The 15,937-nt window shown below is 36.5% G+C and overlaps 1 protein-coding gene across 2 annotated transcripts in view; it reads right to left on the minus strand.

The window, feature by feature from the left end:
• Positions 1–9,858, minus strand: part of LOC109418825 (uncharacterized) — a 34,515-nt gene extending 24,657 nt beyond the window's left edge. Inside the window, exon 1 of one of the 2 annotated variants that reach the window (XM_062861140.1) lies at positions 8,051–9,858. The gene's annotated coding sequence lies outside the window, so the exon portion shown is untranslated. The remainder of the gene's footprint in view (positions 1–8,050) is intronic. The other variant, XM_019693059.3, reaches the window with a different exon arrangement.
• Between the last annotated feature and the right edge of the window lie 6,079 nt (positions 9,859–15,937).

Consider the following 15,937-nt stretch of genomic DNA (forward strand, 5'->3'; position numbering starts at 1 on the left):
AATAACTTTTTTCACTTTTGATTCCACAATTCTATTCTCACAGTCTCCAATAGGTCAATCATTTTGACTTTCTAAAGGAGACAATTACTTGTACTTTCGCATTTGTATGAGGTAATTTGCTTACTATTGCCTATAAAGTAGTGTGGGGCAAAAGTTCGCACCTAACGCACCTAACCTCCACGAAATAACTATTGAGCGGAAAGACAATAATTTCGCTTTTCATTGCTTAACGATTCCCTATCATGTAACCTTCAAAAAATAGCACTGCATTTTATCGAGATCTTTCTGTAGCTCTAGTAATAAAACTTTTAATGCAAGTACTTCAATGCGAACATTTGCCCCATGCTTGGGGAAAAAGTTCGCACATGATAAAAGATAGTTTAATGGTACAAAGTCCATTTATTTCAAGTTAATTCATGTTTATCCTTTCACTATAGCAACGGAATGTGTTTTTTTTATTTGGATCTCAACATCATTATTCGTCTTTTAAATGTGATTTTGGTTGAAAATAATTTTTAATTCGTGATTTTATGAATTTCTCTTTTTTGTATTTTTTTAACATCCGTACACTACTATATTTTTGCTTAAAGCCAATTTAAGTTCTCATTGTTCGAGTCAAAAACATTTTGAGTTTTTGTGATTACTGTTGAAATGTTTTGGTTTTTTAAAATTCTTCAGGAAAATTTCATTTTTCGTATTACTTTTGGAAAAATAATGCTAGTGTTCAATTCCGCAAAACTATTTTACGATGATAGAATGGTTGGGGAAAATTTTGTTACATGTAAATAGTCGCTATTTAATACAAAAGAAACAATTACATCTCCCAAGAAACAATGCTAGCTGAATAACAGTTTCTTAAGCCAAAGTTCACTTAAAAGTGGTTTGTAGAGCAAAAATGTTTGTTGGGCTGAGAGGTCGCGAAAACATAATTTTTTAGATGATAAAAAAAAGAAATACGCTTCAGAAGACATTATAAATTATTTTCAGATATGCTAAACAATCCTAGCCATTAGCTATAAAGCACAAAAATGTTCCCTAACCTAAGGGTTAAAATTAATAACCGTTATGTCAACATAAAAATAAAATATGATCCAATATTTTCCAAAGAACGACAATCCCATCAAATATCACGTCCACGTGGTTTCCTATGAAATGGCTGAATTTCAAAAAAAATATGAACTTTTGCACAAGCTCACTTATTTGGCAATTGGCCGGTGCCATGTTTACACAGAATGTACTTGTTTTCATGGCCACCTAGATAACACGGCTCCGCACAAAGGTCAATCGATTGAACACGTGCATTAATCCACATTCTTCTTCTTTTTTACCATGGAACAATGAACCACTACACAATGGATCAGTGCCGTATCTATACCTTAACTAAAAGCTTTACATCTAAACTATTAGATTTAGCTATGTTGTCAATATTATGTAAAATTGAAGAGTTTTTAATAATCCAATTTAAGAAAGTTATCCTTGGGTTTCTTCTTAAAATGGCTTTTTCTTTTTGGCACTTCTTATCTTATGATGGTTCTAGTTGATTTTCAATTTATTAGTATTGTTCAAAATTTCTAATTTTCATTCTTTAATCACGAAGAAACTAAAAACTGTTTTTTTTTTGTTTAAGGTGATTAAGTAAATTTTGAAAATATGGTATTTTCATATAAAAACGGCCATAAATACGAAAAAATAAAAGGATACGAGATTTTAGTCTTAAACACAAATGTATGATATTACAAGTAAAAAAAGCATTCAGAGATTTGTGGACATTCATTGCTTTATATAAAAAAATAACAAGTTGATAATTTGATCTTAAGAAAAACTTCTCTCTCTCTCTCTTCTTGGCGTAACGTCCTCATTGGGACAAAGCCTGCTTCTCAGCTTAGTGTTCTATGAGCACTTCCACAGTTATTAACTGAGAGCTTCCTCTGCCAATGACCATTTTGCATGTGTATATCGTGTGGCAGGCACGAAGATACTCTATGCCCAAAGAAGTCAAGGAAATTTCCTTTAGGAAAAGATCCTGGACCGACCGGGAATCGAACCCGTCACCCTCAGCATGGTCATGCTGAATACCCGTGCGTTTACCGCCTCGGCTATATGGGCCGAGACCTCGGCTATATGGGCTTAGACCTCCAATATTGAAAAAGCATTAAAAATTTGAAGAAACTTCTACATTCTTGCATGAATCAAAAACTTATAATTTGGCCGTCGCGTATAGTGGTGAGCATGGTTGGTTACCTCTCACCTCAGTCGGTGAGACAAAAATTTCTTATCACGTCTTACTTTGGAAGAAAGTCTAGCTGTGCGTCCCGGCCTATGTGTCAATGGGTATGATATGTAGGGTATTATGTTTAGAATACCTCTTTTCCCGCACCTCCTCGCTTTGATATTTGGTCAAGCACTCTAGTATATATTCACGTGTTTTTAGATTAACCATAAAAAAAAAAAATGAAAATTGAAGTCGAAAAAGCTAACCAGGACCATGTTGGCCACACTATGGTTATTACCCAGTCAACCAGTCATCGTATAAGATGTTGAAATGGAGGCGATATGCGTACATTTTACATGTACCTAAATGGAGACATGCATTGATTGAGTCATCGATATTCGTTGCTGCTAGGCTACGGCAGCTAACCTTGAGGGTGCGATATGCACTAGCCCCTCTCTGAAGCAATACCTTCTTGGTGGTTCCGGAGAGACGTAGGGTTTGGCGACCATAGGAATGTGTTTTAGTGGGTCGAGGAGAGAGTAGTCCTGGCTTCTACCGGCATTGTAGAAGACGGCCTCATCCCCACACTACCCTAACCTTCCTGTTAGGGTGTCTGATGAGCAGATTTATCCCCCTATGGTTTAGAAGGAAAAAAAAATGGAGACATGCACGCATATGGCCTCCACTTTATCACCTTATGATGCAACATCTTATACGATGACTGGTTGTCTGGGTAACAACTATTATATTATAGTATTTGGAAGTATTCATTAAATACATTGTATACAAAAAACTGAGAACCAAGCCGTATTCCTGTTGGGATGTAATGCTATAAATAGAAATAAACACATTTCGTGGCTATAGTGAAAGGATAAACATGAATTAACTTGGAACTTTGTACCATCAAACTATCTTTTATCATGTGCGAACTTTTACCCCAAGTATGGGGCAAATGTTCGCATTGAAGTACTTGCATTAAAAGTTTTATTACTAGAGCTACAGAAAAACCTCGATAAAATCTAGCGCTTTTTTAGGGAATCGTTAAGCAATTATTGTCTTTCCGTTATTTCGTGGAGACTGTTAGGTGCGAACTTTTGCCCCACACTACTTTATAGGCAATAGTAAGCAAATTACCTCATACAAATGCGAAAGTACAAGTAATTGTCTCCTTTAGAAAGTCAAAATGATTGACCTATTGGAGACTGTGAGAATAGAATTGTGGAATCAAAAGTGAAAAAAGTTATTGAGGAAAAAACACTTTCAAGAGACCGCCGGTAATGAAAACGTAACGTGTCTTGAAAACTAACGGAGTTACGAATTTGGCGTCTTCGACAAAGTTATTCAGAAGAGCATTTTCTACAACTCTTGTGAAGACATCAACCATGTATCTTGAAAAATTAAAAAAGTAAATTTTCTATCTCACTTTTAGGGGGATTGATCATTTTTACCAACAGGTTAAAAGAAGCACGTTATTGTAGTGAAAAACTTCCTCGAAGACACTATGATGCTAAACGACATGGTTAAATCAACAATTGTGCCATATAGTAGTTGGATTCTTTGCGTGCAATATAAGAAATCTTTAAAACATCATTTCGTAAAAACACCGTTTCTCGAGAATGGCTTGATGGATCTTCGTGAAATTTTGTTGATAGTTGCACAACCCCTAAAGCTCCGTGGTCAACCTTTTCCTTTTTTGACATCGTGCATTTAGCCGAAATGGCGATCGAAAAACCTCGAAATTTTTCGATTTTTCAAAATTTCAAATCAATGCCCCTCCCCTCTCCCAGGAGGGGGAGGGTCAAAACTTCGGATTTATGAGTTTCTAGTCGGGAGCAATCAGAAAAGGTGAAATTTAGAGCTGGGCAAAAAATTTGTCGGACCGTGTAATCATTGGAGAAATTTCTGAGGATATATGGTAGAATTTTCCCAACTAACAAAAGTAGATTAAATAACTGAAACTTCAGTAAAGGTTCTTTAAACTCTTGTACATCAAACATTTTTGTTAGAATGTCTTGAAGAAATTACCAGAGAAAATCCTGAAAACATTGTCGAAGAAGTTTCTAAAGAATTTACTAGAAGAACTCCAAACGAAATTATCAGAGGTTTTCTATGCAGAAGAAAAAGCCTAATCCAAAATTAATTGTTGTAGTTTTTTTTTAAGTCGATTCTAACATTTTCCAGAATTCTTCCAAGAGATGGCTGTATATGTGTAGACTAGACTAGACAAGGCTAGAACTGCTAGAAGAATTTTCAAAGAAAATGCCGCAGGGATTCCTTAAGGTGAAGATATGACGAAGCCATACCCCTAATTTTCAAGAGCCCAAATCTGAATACCCAAATGGCGCTTTGTGCTGAAAAGTTGATCGATTGGTTAACCGCTGGTTGAGACCAATCGATCAACTTTTCAGTGCGAACAAGCATTTGGTTCTTCAGATTGGTGCTCTTGAAAATTCAAGGTGTGGCTTCGTCATATATTCACTTTAGGCAATTCCCGGTGGATCTTTTGCATTAGCTGCTTGAGAAATAGTTGAAGTATATTTTCGGAGTTGTTCCTAGGATGATTTCCGAAGGATTTCCTAAAAAAAATGTCGGAAGAGTTTCTAAAGAAATTGTCACAGGAACTTCTAAAAGAATTAACGGGTAAATTTACAAATGAATTGCCAGAGGATAACGAATATAAATAAACAGTCCGAGAAATAGTTGAGGTTGGACGAATTCCTGAAACGCAGAACTCCATCATCGGTTTCATCACAACTCGATAGCAATAGGGATTCAAGAGCGAAAGTGGAGGTGGAACCTCAACAAAGAAATAAATGAAGCCAACAGAAATTTGACGTAAGTCAAGGCAAACCACTACGGGTGCACAGGAATGAAGTAGTATGAATAACAATTTTTTATTCTGAAGCCTCATTTTGCTCAAGAAGATTGAAACAGATTTATGATTACATTTTATCACGGTAATAAATAAAAAGATTGCATTTATGATCATGTCAAAGATTGATTTGGGATGTTTTGAAGAATATACAGTGTATCAAACAATTGTCCGTACAGCAATTTTCTCGTCAAAATAATTTTTCATTCAAATGTTCCTAACTTTTTTATACATCAATCAAAAACGCTGAAAATTTTGAGCGAGATCGAATAAGTTTTCTTTGAGTTATAAAACTTTTAGTAAAGCTTGATGGTTTATTAAACAAACTTTCAATACTCTAGAAAGAATATTGCATGAAATATTTTCAAACTTTTTTAAGGGAACACTAAAATATGAACATTTGATACGCAATCTTGTTAAAATTAATTTGTTCACTACAAAAAATATGAAAAATATGCTTATGGATTTGACGATGTTTATAAATTTACCATATTTAGCCCATATACTCTGCCAAACGTTTTATACTAATAAAAGTGCATTAATTGAACCAAAAATGCATAGGACCTAATCTGCATATGTAGTTTAGTAAGTCCTGCATAAAAATATTACATTAAGAAAGTTGTAAGAAGTTGAAAATACTTAGCACTTTTACAGATCAAAACATAATAAATTTCCAAATAATGCTCTGAACATATACAGATTTTTCATATATTTTGTAGTGAAAGTAAAACTTCAAACAAAGTAGCATATGTAAGCCTCATGTATAAGCTGTAACATAACAAAAAATGAAAAAGATTCATAAAGTACATATAAAGATATATTGATTTAAAAATTTGTTAAAAAATCTTATAAGTTTTACAAAAAGTTGTATAGCTTTCAGAAAACTTAGTCGATCTCGCTCAAAATTTTACCAATGGAGCTTTAACGTGTTGTTTTTGATGAGAGACGAACCAGCCAAGGGCTGAAAGTCTCTCTAATAAAGTCAAATCAATCAATCAATTGTTTTTGATTGACGTAAAAAAAAGTTATGAACATTTGAATGATACATTATTTTAACAAAAAAAAATGCTGTACGGACACTGTACATTTTTGTTCATATAGGTGTCTGTACCAGTTATCGAAATATCTAAGGAAAACTATTTCTACAATAATAAGAAGAAGCCCAACAAATGTCATCGACGAGTCAAATGATTGATTGGTACTCATACTTTACAGGAAAAATATAGAAACGGAGCCAACTCTACTTTTAGTATTTATTACGGCGTGTGCCAATGGTAGGAACCCTGTACCAGTTATGGACACATTTGTTAATTTCGTTCCACTTCGCACTATTTACATGCATTCCTTATGGAATTAGCCGTAACTGGTACACTATGGCGAAATAGAGTGCAAGGAAGCCGAAATATGAAGGAAAATGATTTTTTTCTATCATAATTTGAGCAAATTGTGAAGTTTGAATGATTGCAACCATTTTTAGTGCACTTGATCTTTTTTTCTCAAAATTTTTCTTGTTGATTTGCATCGGTCAAGGTTGAAAATCAAGTATGACGAGTTTGAGGTACTATAGCCATAACTGGTACACTGAGCCTTCCACCTTTCAATACGATAACATCATAATGATATCAGATATCGCTAGTTCTCGTTTTATCCTTCCAGCGATTCTCACACATAAATGTAGTTTCTAGTATCACAACAAACTGTTGTTTTCCATCGATCGCATCGATCGAGAATCAAATTAAACTTCTCATCATCGCAAAAGCAAGAAAGAATTCTAAGCCCCGTTACTTCTTCTCGACAAGTATTGTTCCACTTGTCGAAACGCAAATCCCCACATCGGACAAGAGCTTCACAGCCTCGAATTAGCATGCATCTCAATAAGATTTACTGTAAGTCACGCCCAGTGAGGACATTGACATCTTCGTTCTACCTACAGTGTATCAAACAATTGTCCGTACAGCAATTTTTTGGTCAAAATAATTTTTCATTTAAATGATTACAACTTTTTTATACATCAATCAAAAACGCTGATTTTCTGACCAATTATAACCCATATATTAAAGCTCCATTGGTAAAATTTTGAGCGAGATCGAATAAGTTTTCTGAAAGTTATGGAACTTTTAGTAAAACTTATAAAATTTTTGAATACATTTTTAAAACATTATATCTTGATATGTACTTGATGAAACTTTTTCAATATTTTTCGTGTTACAGCTTATACCTAAGGCTTTCATATGCAGCTTCGTTTAAGATTTTATATTCACTACAAAAAATATGAAAAATCTGTATACGTTCAGAGTGTCACTTGTAAATTTATCATATTTTGATCAATAAAAGTGCCAAGTGTTCTCAACTTTTTTAAACCCTCTTAATGATATATTTTTATACAGGACCTACTAAACTACAAATGAAGAGTAGGTCCTATGGATTTTTCGTTCAGTTAATGCGCATTTATTTGTGGGAAACGTTTGGCAGATTATATGTGCAAAATATGGTAAATTTTAAAACATCGTCAACTACATACGCACATTTTTCATATATTTTGTAGTGAATATAAAACCCCAAACATGGCTGCGTATGAAAGCCTAAGGTGTAAGATGTAACACAAAAAAAAATGAAAAAAAAATCATCGAGTGCATATTGAGTTATAATGTATTAAAAATGTGTTCAAAAATCTTATAAGTTTTACTAAAAGTTCTATAACTTTCAGAAAACTTATTCGATCTCGCTCAAAATTTTACTAATGGAGCTTTAATATATGATTCATGATTGGTCAAAATTTCAGCGTTTCTGATTGACGCATAAAAAAGTTATTACCACTTGAATGAAAAAATATTTTGACAAAAAATTTGCTGTACGGACAATTGTTTGATACACTGTATGTAGCCAAATAATGAAGCAAATCTAATCGCATCGCACCGACACCGCCACCAACCTCCTTCATCCACATCGTCAGTCAATCGTCATACTTAGCTGCTTGTGGTACTGTTCTGTCCAAGAGGGCTACAGATCGCCCTTCTAGATCACCGGTGGTATGTTGCGTTTCGCTTCAAGAACCTCGGTACTGGAGAACCGCTAGATACACACGTACGCCACCACCATCATCCGTCTGTCTAAGCCGTCGAACGGTGCCCGGTTAGTTCCACCCAATTAGCTGAGATCTCCAAACAAAAGAAAAAAAAAACGTTTCCCATCCGGTACCACATGATGACCACTTTGTGACCATTCGAGACTCGAGAGAGAGCCAGTCGTAGTAGTGATTGTTGTTGATGGTCTCTATGAGTTCGTCACTTCAAATCGCACACTTTCCGGTGCGGAGTTCGATCCAAGCTAATAATCACATCGCCATCGGTTTCGTTCACGCCTTTCCCGCCGCCGCCTCACAGGTAGCACAACTCGCAAATTAAGATAGAGAATTCTGCGGTCAGCCTCAGCAAGACTGACACACATCATCTACAGCCGCGTGAATGGCGTTTTTCCGTTCGGGGTGTTTCAAGTTACAATAACAACCGGAGGACGCGGGGCGTTAAACTGACGCGACATACACGGGACGGGACGGATGGACGGACGGATGGATGAATGATTTTCCACACGGGGGAGCGCGCGCGCGCATGTGGTCATTTACGATCCACGATGACGACGACGACGACTACAACATCCGCGGAGTTCTTCGTCTTGAACACGAGTGAGAGTCGTCAACCAACACTCATTATGCTTCAATCATCACCACACCACCACCGGCTAGTGAGTTAGTTCTTCGGTATGAATATCCTCTGGAGCGCGGTAAGTTTGTGGAATAGCTTGTTGGAAGAATGTTTTAATGCAGTTCTTGTGACCGTAGTTTACCGCGGCTGGCTAGCAGCAGTGGTTCTCAATGGAATGTACATGCTACATGAATATCAACTTATCATGTCTCGGGGTCTGATGATACATATATGACTAGGGATTCTTATATCCTTCAGTTGTAGATTTTCCAAAGCAATTGAAACTTTTTGTCACTTAAGGACAGACTTGTTAGAATCACAAAATTGCCGCCACAATGGCCGACTTTGGCACCTACTCGCGATTTCGAGCGAACAAATCTCTTTGTAAACAAAACCAGCACACCTGATCTTCTTATTTTAAGCTTATTACAAGTGAGCAAGAACAAAATAATGCAATTCACTGTTGTTTGAAACTTGCTTCTTGAGATTTGTGCGTCTGAAGTTCTAATGCACTGTTGAAGTGGGATTTCAAGACGTTTGTCCTTAAGATAAAAAAGTAAAACATGCAGTGCTGAACCATTTGTACAGGGGATCTTATTTTGGACAATTTCCACCAATAAATAACATAGTATATTTTATATGCTGAACACAAATGCCAACTTATCTGGTAAAGTGTATGTACAGTCAGGTCTTTTTTTACGCGGTTTTCATTTACGCGGCCGCGTAAATGAAAACTCCATACAAAAAAAAATCATCGTCTTATTTTTGCATGATTCGTCGAGAAATGGTGAGACTTTTTTTACGCGGTTTTTTGAATTTTGAACTGAGTTTTTTTTACGCGGTACGTATCCCCCGCGTAAAAAAAAAAACCTGACTGTAATACAATATTTCAAAAATAATTTATATACCTTTTGACTTTGTTATTTACTGCATACCTATCCTAACAATTACACAGCTGTGTTTTTTTTTTTTTTTTTCAAATTTGGTCATTTCAATTTTTATTATTCTTATGATTTCTTGAAATATTTCTACTATTTATGGTAATTTTCCAATTGTTGCACGGCTAAAAATTCGCCAATTGTTGCACACCTCATAAGAATAACATGGAGTGTGCAACAATACAGTATGACCCATAAAAAAATGCGAAATTCCATTTTTTGCGGTATTTGATGATTTTTAGTGAAATAATCCTAATGAATCAAACTTTTTGGAGCAGGATACAATAAGGAGGTCATTGTCATATAGGATCTCTAATTTTTTTTTGTCAAAATATTCATTGGTTACGTATATGGTATACCTTATAATTGTTAACAATTTTTACATAAAATTAAGGTTTCCTCTAATTTTCAGAGCAAAATGAACTAAGATTAAAACTTTTAAACACATGAAAACCATGAAGAAATATGTACTCTTTAATACGCCCATGTTTGAACAACATTTTAAAAGTAATTTCAAATGTTTAGGAAACAAAAACTAAAAAAGGTGCTACATATTAAAAACCGTATTTAAGATAAGTTAATAAAAAACTTAACACTGTTTGAACATTTTTCAAAACAATTTTTTGTCGATGAAGGCATACAAACCTACCTTTATGATAGGTACAAATACTAAGTACTTAAAAACAATTTCATACTTAAAACATAATATTCTCTAAAAATTATCATTTGTCAATTTTCAGAAAATGTCTCTTAATTTATAAGTTAATATTTTTTTCGTTCTTGTCCGACAAACCAACGAACTCCTAAAGACCTTATACAGCGAGAAAAGTACTTTTTTGAAAATAAAATTTGATTGACTGTGATTGAAAGCAATTGAAAGAAAATTATATCCTTAAAAAAACGGCCTCTGGCGCGTGGACGATTTCGACATCCATAAGTTCAACGTTATATTTCCAAAGGTATGTGCATGAAATCAGTCTATGTTCCTTTGCCATTATCAGATAAGTGGCTCTACTATACTATCCAATAGATACATGCAAGGTTAATCAGTTCGAAGTAGGCGAACGATGACTTTGAAAACTTTCGCATTTTTTTATGGGTCATACTGTAGGCGAGCTTTTAATCGTGAAACAATTGAAAAATTTCACTATTTGATTTAAACCTGGTAAAAATCGTGAAGAAATCTCAGGTAACATTTGCAGAAGGATTCGATTTTTTATTGGAATATGCTTACACCCACTCAACATATTTTGGGGAAAAGTCCTAAATGAATGCAGAATAAAAAAATGATAGAGATCTCTTGATGACAATCACTAGCGAAAAATTTGTTGATAATCGTTTTAGTACTGCGGGAAAATTTAATGCAGACTTGAATTATTTCTGGAAAGGTTTGAGTGCAAACGGCTTACATTCTTGAAAAAATTGGAGTAACGAATGTTTCCTGGCAATATTGCTTCGGAGCTTTCTAGCGTGTTTTCAGGTGAATTCATCGACATAACATCAACATCCGTAGAATATATTTTTCTGAAGTGCAACAGTAACTTTTCGCATAGTAGAATATCTGGACCAATCATGAATGGGAATCCGCAAGGCGTTTATTATCACAAAATACCTATAAACTAACACAAGCAAAGAAGTTTTGTTACGGTTCAAAAGCAGACCTATGAGAAAAAATCCGTTTCCGAAATCATGACGAAAAAGTCATATTATCATAAAATATGCTACTTCATGCTGCGACGAGTCATGATATCATGACGACAACGACGATTATCACAAATATTTCTAACCCTTTCCTTGAAAGGAAAAGTCTCCAAAAGCTTTAGCACAAAGCTTTTCTTGTTTTCACATATCCAGTGCTGAAAAATTCATTTCGTCATATCTAAATTCAATCACCTACAGTTCATTTTAGAAGCTGAACCTGAAAATATGGTATATGAAAAACTTGTGCGGCTAGACCAGTTCTGCAAGAAAGTCACGGAAAACCGCTATTTTTCAAATATTTAAGGTAAAAGTCACGGACTACCTTTGAAAAATGCCAAATGATATTCACCGTGAATATCATTGGCATTTTTCGAAGGCAGTCAGTGAACATGATTTCGTATCAAATTCAATTTACCATAGGCATTGCCAGGGTAAGCATCAGTTAAAGTTATTTTAATAAAAATGTATCACCTTGATTATCACTCATCTCACCCTGGCAACGCCCCAACGCCTACGGTAAATTAAATTTATTACGAAATCAATGATGCAAATTATCACCTTACGAATGGTCAATCAACTTATCAATTGTATTTTTATCGCTTGCGATTGAACTGTACACTGCTCAGCGATGACTAGAGGCAAACAGGTGGTAAATCGAACATGATGTAACTCACAAACGATTTTGCACACATCTGTCAGTGCCGCCACATGCTCACCCGAATAGCCGAACAACACCGAACCGAATGGGTTGGTTTTAGAAGCTACGACACGAACGCTCGACACGCACACAGAAGCAACATTCGCATGTACCGACACCACACCAATAACGTTTCCAGCCTACGATGCTTCGATGCTAAGCTGATCGAAAAGCATCGAATGCGATGAAAAGACAGGCTTGGCTGGAACACAACAGCTCAACGGCGAAAAGGAGCAGTCAACAATGCTGATCAGCGTCGAGTCTGTTCATGTGCTATTCGTACGGGAAGTTGGTTTGATAAAGCGAGGAAACGTGAAAACGTATTCGTTGTCGAAAGCGAATCGCATCATTTCGCGAATGTTTTGACCAACTAGCAAGCTTGTACGAAATCATGTATTCATGCAAATTCTGCCTGTTTCTACTGCAATACATTTTGAAATGTGCATTTTAATGACGTTTGAGCATTTTCAGTAATGTTATATTTTGCCTAATTTGCCCCTTTGAAGGCCCCTCCTGACTACACCACTGGCCCATCACCCGAAAGGCTTTGGATTTATTCATATTTCCACATGTAGAATGCAACAAAAATAGTCCGGTTGAAATCCCCGGGGGACACCACACAGATCGAAAAAAGAGTGTAAAATTCTGTGACATATGATGCACATGATTGGAGCGTGGGATATCACAGAAGTTTACATGACGTATCATGTAAAAGTCATAAAATATCATGTAAACTTCCATTATATGTCATGTAATTCAGCATTACTCTGTGTGTTTACATGATATATAACACAAATTTACATGATATATCATGTAAACCATCATAACACTAAATTTACATGACTAAACTGAAGTTTACATGACGTGCAATATTCATTATTTTTATCTGTGCATCGAAACCTTCCCTTGTGAAGTTCATACGTTACGCGAATTTCTCAAGAACTGTAAGAGTGAAAATAAAGTGCAAGTGATTTCTGCTGAGTCTTGGAAATCTCAATGGTTCCCAATCTGGACAGCAACACCACTGGGAACCACTGGGATTTGCAATACAGCTATATATTGACGATTCTACTCTATGAAATGGCCAATCTGCTATTCTTCCCTGAACTTTCGATTTTTGTGAAGTTCTCGTGGCCCGTAACACAAAATTGGGAATCACTGAGCTTTATCACGCAACTGTTGGTAGTGCTCCATGAGACCTGCAATCTGAAAACTATTGGCTCTTCTTCAAGCACTTTCTGTTCTTGAGACATTTTTGTGGCCTATCATCACAACCACCGAATTTTGCAACATCACTATATTCTTGGAAGTGCTCCTAGACCATATGCAGTAGCACTTTCGATTCTTGACTAAATGGTGTGCCCCGCTACACAATTTTGTCAGTCCAGTATAATCAGTTATTGTCGAACATTTTTTGTGTGTTTTTAGGTAGTTTTATAATAATGGAACAAGAAGTTTAAGAACGTCCTGCGGTTTGAAAGTAAATTCTCAATTATTGCGAATCTTTTCTGAAATCCGCATACCGGCCAACAACTTGTGCGCTGACAGCCCATGCGCCGGATTGTGCGCCATACAAAATGTAAATAAACAAGTGTCAAAATGGTTCGCGCCTAGAGCTCTCTCTCTCTTAGGGTTCGGTTCCATTTTTTGTCAAAAACATTGAACTTCCTTATGTCTGGAAATAATGTACAACAAAGATAATTATTGACGGTAACAACGGTTTTACTTCATTAAACCACTGATTAATAGTGACTTGGCTAGTGAAAAACTTGGCGCATAGGCAAATTGTGCGCTGGTATGCGGATTTGAGTTAACCGTCGCAAAGTACCCAACACACATTATACCCTGGCGCGTAACCTAGAGATCGAAGAGAAACTGGTCGAAATGCAAAAAATTCTCGTGAAGCTCAATATACTAAGAAAAGAGATTTACGAGATTAGAATCTGTATATTTACTAGTCACTCGACGGATAAACTTGTACAGGAATAGACAAAATTATCGGGACAGGCAAAATTATCGCTTTTGAAAAAATGGTCTACTAGCTGTAACTTTTTCGTAATTGCGGTAAATGCATAATTATTCGATAGCCAACTTTGAACTATTATAGCTTCGAATTCAATAAACCGAATGCAATGAAATTCATGACTTATCTTTGAGAAACGGTTGACTTAGCTTGAAACTGTTTATTAGAACAAAACGACGAGTAGCGATTTATTTATTTTTTTAATAAATCTGTTTTCAACATACATTTCATATTTTTTTTTTCGTTCATTGTCGGGTAGTGTTTGTTACTTTGTTAGTTAAGTCAAGCATTTTGAGTCATAAACGGTCTAAATTTAATTACCATCGGCTCATTTTTTTTAGTTTTTTTGTATTTCTTAATTTTAACTTAATGCTAATTCTTCACAGCCTTCGGTTCATTGAATTCGGAGAAATAGCAGTTTCAGGCTGCTATTATCATTTACAGTAGCGCAATCCTTCCCAAATTTGAACCACTGATAGATCCATTTGAAGTAGTATAGTAACAGTAAAAAATTGAGAACTTTTGATGCACTTACCGAAAAGTTACAACTAGTAGTCCTTTTTAATAAAAGTGAAAATTTTACCTGTTATACAGACTCACCACCATTTTTAACACAATTATTACATTCTAAGAAACAAATAAGTGCCTTTGTATTTTAACCAAAATACTGATATTTGAAACAGTTTTTAACATTCCTATTCAACCTTGAACTGATTCATCCTAAATGAATTGAGAACCTCCGCTGCTAGCCAAAAGAACAACCGTGTGGCACCTGGTCTAGGGTCCCAATTTCTGCCTCAGTTTCCACTCAATTAGGCACGTTACGGCAGTGCGCGTACCTACTTGTCACTTCCTTTCCCTTCCCTTCACTTCACTTCACTTTGGCAACGTATGCTCAACGGAGATCGCCACGCGCGCTTGCGCGGTAGAGGAGCGCCAGCCGATTCGCTTGATTCAGTTTTGTTCTCGGTATGGACACTTACGAGGATCGAGGAGGGTGACGCGGGACCCCAAGTGCACCCCACTCGACACGACACTATCGCAATGAGTTAATCAATCTTTTTATGTTTCTTCGCGCGCAAATGGTCAGGAACGAACGAAGTACAGCCCAGGCAGCGCGGCCTCTTTTGCAATCCACCACCGCACCGTAATCGGGCACCGCTGATCCGCTGATCGCTGGGGTCGAAATTTGTTTGTAACGCGCTGCTCGCCTACAATCACTTGTTTGTTTGCAATTTGCATAAACAGAGAACTTTTAAGAGACGGGGTCGATTTCGAAACACACGTAACCCTGCAATTTAGCGAGGGCATGCACTGTGGGTTTGCAGAACTTGTACCATGCACGAACCTTTAGAACTCACTGGTCACACAGTACACACATGCGAAGCAATTGAACTGTTTCAGATCTGGATTGGGTCCACCCGGGAGCTAAACGTGACCGGAAATTCCACCTTCGGGTCACAAGTCACGATCAGTTCACGTCCTTTTTCCCACAGCCGTTCTTCAAGTCCTTCACACACTGAAAGCGAGGCACTTCGCAGTTGGGCGTCATCCCCTGCAATTATCCACATCGTTTCACGATTGTCAGGCCTGCGGGCCATCAATTGCCCGGGTGGCCCCAAAATGTGACCCCCATTATGATGCAACCAATCGGATCGCAGCCGCAGCACTTAAACGCGCGCAATATTTGCGAACCACCACGACGCACCAAAGTCTTCAATCGATCCGGAGTAATTGGTCCATCGTTTGTTGGATGCATCCTGAAGAAGCGAAGACCCCAACGCGACGACGAC

This window comes from Aedes albopictus, chromosome 3, assembly GCF_035046485.1.
Source record: "Aedes albopictus strain Foshan chromosome 3, AalbF5, whole genome shotgun sequence".
In the NCBI taxonomy this organism is placed as follows: Eukaryota; Metazoa; Arthropoda; class Insecta; order Diptera; family Culicidae; genus Aedes; species Aedes albopictus.